This window comes from Halichoeres trimaculatus, unplaced genomic scaffold, assembly GCF_033239565.1.
Source record: "Halichoeres trimaculatus isolate MK-OKI-2021-1 unplaced genomic scaffold, fHalTri1.1 fHalTri1_scaffold_13, whole genome shotgun sequence".
Classification (NCBI taxonomy): domain Eukaryota; kingdom Metazoa; phylum Chordata; class Actinopteri; order Labriformes; family Labridae; genus Halichoeres; species Halichoeres trimaculatus.
In genome coordinates, this window is record NW_027437191.1 from 30,854,837 (window position 1) to 30,862,262 (window position 7,426).

Consider the following 7,426-nt stretch of genomic DNA (forward strand, 5'->3'; position numbering starts at 1 on the left):
AAGATGAGCGCTAACTTTGAACGCAGTTGAGATTGGATTGGATTGTCTGGTTTGTAGATCTTTTAAGGTCCAATATTGTGCAAAAATCCCTTTATTAAGTCTTTAAGTGAAATTTGTGGGTCTTTGTCTTTCCTCTCAGCCCACAAAATGTGATATTTAAAGACCAAACCTGTACTTAGTAGAGCTTGTGAATATAAAATCCTGACCTAAAACGAGCTGTTTGGATTTTGGGTATTTGCTGATGTCAGCGATTCCCTTTTTTGACCAATCAGGAGCAAGTCTGACCTGATTGGTCCACCAGAGCAGATACCCCCGAACCCCCTCCCCGCCCACTCCCCTCCCAGGGAGGACAATGCCAAAGTTGAAGAGCCATCACTGCTCTGTTTTTGGCTGTAAACAGCCACATAGTTCCATGCACAAGCTTCCCATCTCGGAAGAAGACAGGACTAAGCGTCTAGAGTTCATTTATCAAGGAAGTGTGCCAGCTACACTCAGTAAAACTGTGCATGTGTGTGCTAGTCACTTCACGGCCGACTGCTTTTCCAACTTTGGACAGTCCAACAGAGGGCTAGCCAATAGACTGGTCCTGAATCCAGGCGCATTACCAACCATCCTCCAACAAACCTGGGACCCTGGAAATGTGAGTATTTTAAATTCTGTGTGCTGTGGAGCAGATGTAAGAGCTTTTCCTCAGTGTCCCCCCTGTCTCTGTGTTAGCTTCAGGATGCTAACTTTAGCTGCAGTTAGCCTGTTGTTTTAGTCTGTAATGTTACGGTTAACGAGCTTCGCTGTTTTCTAAACATTGTGCACTCGGAGCTTGTGGCGCCGCTCTCAGTGACGCTGAAGAGCGGGGCGGTATCAGCGGTGGCTCATTTACATATGAAGGCCACGCCCACTAAATCAGAGAGTTCTGAACAGAGGGGCTATGAGAGCCTGGAAACAATGCTGCTGTGCTTGATTTATTGGCTTTTTGGACCAAAACATGTTACTACCATTTCATGAAGACATCAATGATCCATATTAAACTGCAGAAAAGGAGCAGAATATGGGACCTTTAAAGAGGGGTGTTGTACCGTCCCATATTTTAATCACAGATACATGAAGGGGCAATGCTGGATGTTCAAAGATAAAAAAAAAAATTGCAAACTAGTTTGAGTTATGTTCAAGGAGTGGGCCTCAAACACCAAGGTCTACCAATATCCTCTATAAAACTGACCAATCAGAGGGAAGGGGGTTTGTATAGCAAGAAACCTTAAAGAGACAGCAACAAAAAAATAAAGGTTTTCTTATGCCCCTGTTTCCACAAAGCAGTCCAGTTTAGATCAGTCCGGTTTGGTACAGGTTGGCTCAGTTAGGCCTGGTCCTGCTTGCATAGCTGCATTAGTTACATAATAGTGTGACGCCATAGCAGCATGACACATCGTACCTTGCTAATAAATCCAACGAAGAAGAAAAATGAGGCACAGTAAACAAAGAACAATCATGGAAGACATCCAGCAATTTGTCTTTTTTTGTGATGTCCATGTGGCTGTCACACGGTGAGTTTTTATTATTATCATTATCCAATTTATTTATAAAGGGACTGTGTACAATATTTAACACAAATGTAACCATTTGATGCAACGTACCAGAGTTAGCTTACAGCTAATTTACATCTGCAAAGACGATTGTTTCGACCAATCAACAGACTGCAGTGTTATAGCTCCATCTTCTGGGATCGGATTGGTTTAGTCTGGCACCCCAACGGAAGGGTCCAAAAAAGTGGGATGGCTCTCCTGGGACTTGTCAGTGGAAATGCCATGAAATGTGTGCCGTACCGAAACAAACTAAACCAAACCACTTGGTAGGAATGGGGCTTTTATCACCAGTGTGAGAAAAACTGTTGTTGTTTTTAAGCTGCAAAGTGTGTAAGCTACTACAGGGCCAGAGGGACAGTACAAAGCCCCCAAAAAGTAAAGTACCCCCTCTTTAAGTTTTGTCATCCACTAACATTCCGACAGTGAGCCCTGTACTCAGGAGTGGGACCCAGGACTCCTTCTTGTATTTTTTGGACGCTTGAAGATTCTTGAGGCTCTCTGCAAAAGGTTGTTGTTCATCCAAAGGTTAAGTCCAGCCCTGCAGGGTCAACTGTGTGAAGTTTTTAAAGTGAGGGTATCAGTTGACGTTCCTAGATGTGTTTTTAAGCCACTAGATGCCAATATTTTCTCCTGGTACTCTGTTTTTTGGTTTCAGAGAATAGATGGAGGGTATTGTCTGTCCCTGCAGCTGATATAAGGCAGTGTCCAGCAGTGAATCAATGGTTTCTGACAGAAAACAGCCGTACACCGCGGTCTGAATATGCTCCTTACCCTTAAGATGGAAATAAATGGTAAGGTCAAGGCTGTAAAATCAAAAAAGTGAGTTGACAAAGTTTGTAATTCTCATGATGATGAAGTTCTCTGACATGCTTGTGATATAAACCTAAATCCAGGCTTTTAGCGGAGTAGTTTCTTAAATCAATTTGTTACCTCTGCCAAGGAGGTTATGTTTTTGGGAGAGTTTGTTTGTTTCTCTGAGAATAACACAACTCAAAAACTAACAAACAAACTCAAACGGAATTTTCAGGAAACATTCAAAATGGGATAAGAAAGGAGTGATTAAATTTTGGAGGTGATCTGGATCACTGTCTGGATCCAGGACTTTTTTAAAAGATTCTTCATCATTGTGAGATAGGGCTGTTTTCACCATATGTGTATGTAACTCCACCATAAATGGTTGGATTGCTTTGCAAAACAATACAAGACAAGGTCACCATAATTTCTGACGGATGTTAAAGTACGATCCAGATCCTGGCAATATTCTGGATACTAAGATCCTGAATATGAAATATGTTCTGGGTCATCATAATTTTCAACACTGCCAGGAAACAAATTATCGTACAAACCTGCAGCTAACACCAAACTGTAGCAGACAGTCTGCTGAAAGGGAGTATAACATTAAAGTAGGACTAAAGTGTTGGTGACAATCACAATATGCTTGGCAGAGGTCTGCGCTCTCTGAGTGATTTTCTAGTTTTATTATGAATAAAGTTTGAGAAAATTTACTGGCCCTAACTTCTAACATTGTTTAAAATTTTATTAAGTTTCTAATTAGAGTAAATAAATGCAACTTGTTGCTTTAATCATAAAACATTATAACTTTTTTTTCCTAGTTTCAGTTTCATCTTTAACCTCCTTTTTTTAGGGATGGGTACCTTTCACATTTGAAACGATATGGTACAGATGCCCAGTACCGAAAGTGTTTTTTTCTGCACCGTTCAGTTCTGATTCCTCTACTTATTTTGTTCTTGCGTAAATAGTATTATTTTTTCTACTTTTCTATATTTTCTTTACATTTTTGTTTTCTTATTACTAATCTATTTTAATTGTTATTAGTGCATTTTGCACTTTGTGAGCTGCTGTGACAAAGAAATTTCCCCCATGGTGGAGAAACAAAAAATATTGTATTCTATCCTATTTTACATGGCAATCGATATCAGTGCTAACGGTACCAATTTTTGGTACTTTTGTGTTTTTATGTGATAAAAATGTTTTATTTGTTTGTTAATAAAATCTCAGTTTATTTCTCTATATATAACCCTGTAATGCTGCGTTCATGCCAGCATGGAAATTTGCCTACTCTTCTACACCCCCACAGTCACAAGAATGGGTTAAGGTATATTTTAGGTTTTATTGAGCTTGACCCATTTCCAACATCCAGTTTTGACAACTTTTTGAAACCTGACCATTAACTGTCCTTTAACTGTCCTTTTTTTTTTCCACGAAGCAAACTCAAAACGTAAATAACTCCTACCTAAAACTGAACAAAGGTCAAAGGTCAGGTCAATCTTACGCTTAGTAGGCATACTCATACATCTCCCACCAAAAAGTAAAAACATTTCTGTAATGTTAAAACTTTGAGGGGTGTTATTGCCTTGTGCTCATTTATGTTTAATGACAGAAATAAGTGGGCTAGCTAAGAATAGGTAGCTAGCCAGAAGTAGCTAAATTTGTAGTTAAACTATAACTTGTTAAATTCAGACTAAATTACTACATAACATTATACCCTAGCCTTTATGATAGCGAGCCTAAGTAGAAACTGATTCAAGAATCATGCTTACTGAAGTTTCGGTTTCTTTTTGACCATTAAATCTTCATACATGGAGGAGATCTTTATAAACTTAAGAGTTTTGACTTCATGACTAGATGTCATATCTTGTGTTAGCTGCCTGTAGATCTCATGCAAACTCAGCTTTCCTGATTCCTCTCGTGCTGCAGAAACTGATCCTAAAAACTGAATCTGCCGCCTGAAACTCTCCACATCCTGTTGCTCTCGTCCCCGTCAGACGTCTGACGTTTGAACAAGATGCAGATTCTGCAGGAGACGTGTTTCTGAGTTTCCTCCTCGCTGCAGGAATGAATCATGATTTGATGATTTTGTTTTACTCGAGTAACAGCGTGATCACGTCAGATTGTGTGTACCTTCTGTATGAGTGTGTGTGTTTGAATGTGTGTGTGTGTGTGTGTGTGGACCGAGGTCACCTTCCCCCCCGCTCCCCACCTGGGAGAGTGTGTTCACAGGGTGTCTGTGCTGAGGGGATCTGGGGTGAATACAGAGTGGAGCCACACTGGGAATAAGCTGTCAGATGAAACACTGAGGAACTACTGAGAGACACGAAAAGAGTGTGTGTGTGTGTGTGTGTGTGTGTGTGTGTTCATATCTGTGTGTGTTTGTGTGTTAGAATGTGTAACCAAACCCTGTGTGCTCTCGTCTGTGTTTGCATGCCAGCTTTCACATCCTCATATCCCCTGTGAGTTTGTGTGTATTCTCCTATGTGTGTGTTTGTTGGCCTGTGCATGAAGCTGCGTTCGTCAGTGTGTTTTCTGGGTGTGCGTTAGTGTGTGTGTGTGTGTGTGGAGAGTCCAGGGGAGCTCTAGTTGAAAGGAAAAGCCCTCACTCTCCACAGACTGACTTAGGATTCTCTCTACTTTCCCCAGAGTTCAGTGCAGCGGCCTGCACACACTGGACTCCTCTACACACACACACACACACACACACACACACACACACACAAACTTAGACAGTCATGCAATATCTACCTCTTAAGCGTCCCCTCTCTCTCATACACACACACACACACACACTTTCAGCCTCTGCAGTTGAACCGTGCACTCTTGAACCTTGTTACTTTGAGCCTGTGTGAGTTCAGTTGGTTTTCGAGGATGGAGGAGCTTTTATATGCAGCGTACACACACACACACGCACACACACTCAGACACACAGTCAAGAGGTCCGACTCAGACCAGGACATAAAAGCAGGAGGAGGAGGAGGAGGAGGAGGTCCAGACTCTCTGTGATTAAAACAGCATCACTCTAACTTTGAGCTTTTCTTCATTTGACAACTTTAATTAAATGTCTAACTCACGCTTGATTCTGATTGGCTGCAGCTGAAGTTTGCAAACACTTGTGAGGCACAACTTTCAAGTCGGGCAAAAAAAAAACTTCAGAGTTTCAAAACTTCTTCATGATTTCAGCAAGAGAATGATCCAAACTGAGAAAAAAGTCTTTGAAACAGCAGAAGTCACACGTTATTTTTTATAGAATGAAAAGAAATGTTCAGCAAACATTGGTTTAATAATGATTATGTGGAATTAAGTACGATAACACAGGAAGAAAGTATTGAGACTCATCTAATACTTGGTGTAGAAGCCTTTGTTAACAATGACAGCTTCCAGAAGCTTCTTGTATGTTTGAACTAATGGCCCACACTGCTCAGGTGTGATTTTGGCCCATTCCTCTGCACAGATTGTCTTTAAATCTTCAATATTCTTTGGTGCCCTCTGGTGAACCCTTTTCTTTAGTTCTTTCCACAAATGTTCAGTTGGATTGAAGTCAGGTGATTGACTAGGCCATTCTAACAGATTGATTTCCTTTTTTTTAAACCATTTGAGAGTCAACTTTGCCGTGTGCTTTGGATGGTTGTCCTGCTGGAAGGTCCAGCCACGTCTCATCTTCATCATCCTGGTGGATGGCAGCAGATTCACATCAAGAATTTCCCCATACATGGCTCCATTCATTGCTCCGTCAGTTAGATGAAGTTTGCCAACACCATGAGATGAGAAACAACCCCATGCCATGATGCTTCCACCTCCAAACTTCACTGGTGGTGTAGTGTTTTTTGGCTGATGTGCAGTGCCATTTCTCCTCCAAACATGGTCTGTAGTATGACAGCCCAAAAGTTCAGTTTTGGTCTCATCTGACCAGACAACATTCTCCCAGTATTCTACAGGCTTGTCAAGATGCTGTTTAGCAAACTTTAAACCAGCTTCAACATGCCTTTTCTTGAGGAATGGAGTCCTGCAGGCTGAGCGTCCATAGAGGCCTTGGCAGTGGAGTGCATCGCCTATTGTTTTCTCTGTAACAATTGTACCTGCTGCCTCCAAGTCTTTCTGGAGCACTTTCAGGGTGGTCTTTGGCTCGTTGAGTACTCTTCTGACTGTCTTTCTGGTGGTGCTTCTTCCACTTGTGAATAATGGCCCCAACAGTGCTGACTGGAATATTCAGGTGCTTTCATAAAATTCTGGTCAATCAATAAACAAAAAAGTCATTCTTGTTTAGATTATTAAGATTCTGTTTTAGCTTTCTGGGTTTTTTTTCTTGTGTTAACCCTCTCCATATTTAAATCCTGAGTGTTCACCGAAAGCCTTTGGACAAAAGTTTGACAGTTTTCTTTCCGCTGTCTTCAGACACTTCCCTCGTCTGTGTTTCCGTTCTTTATCGATCAGTCTGCTGGAGGGATTCGTTTTTCAACTTTACTTACCTGCTTTAAAATAAAGCTTTCAGACTGACTGACCCTCTATTGTCAGATTTAACGCTTGATTAACTGTTCACAAACACTTATGAACCCTAATAACTGATTTCTCTCCGTCCCGTCTTTCACTGGCCCAAACTGCCAACAGCTCACTTCTGTAAAGTTTCTCAGCTTTCGTCTTTTCTGACATTTTTCAGATCCTCTGTCGGCTTCCAGTCTTATGTTCACCTGTAAAGAAACAACTGATGCAACTTTCAGCTACTTTTACTTTTCCTGGACCAGCATGAACAATAAATCACAGCCGATCCCTCAGCAGGGCATGAAAACACCAAAATGATCAGTAAAAATTAAAGTTTATGACATTTCTGATTGACGCGTTTGTTCCCTCTTGAAAGATTACAGTGGATAAAGATCATAAACAAAGTTGTGAGGTATGAGTTAAAAATTTTTTTGTATGCTTCAAGGAAAATTATTAACTGATTTCTTACTGCCGGTTACCACGGCTACGAACTTTCACCAAAATGAGAACACCAGAAGCAAACAGACACGTATCTTACATAGTACTTGTGAAAAAGTCTTGAATCTGTATCAGTGTTT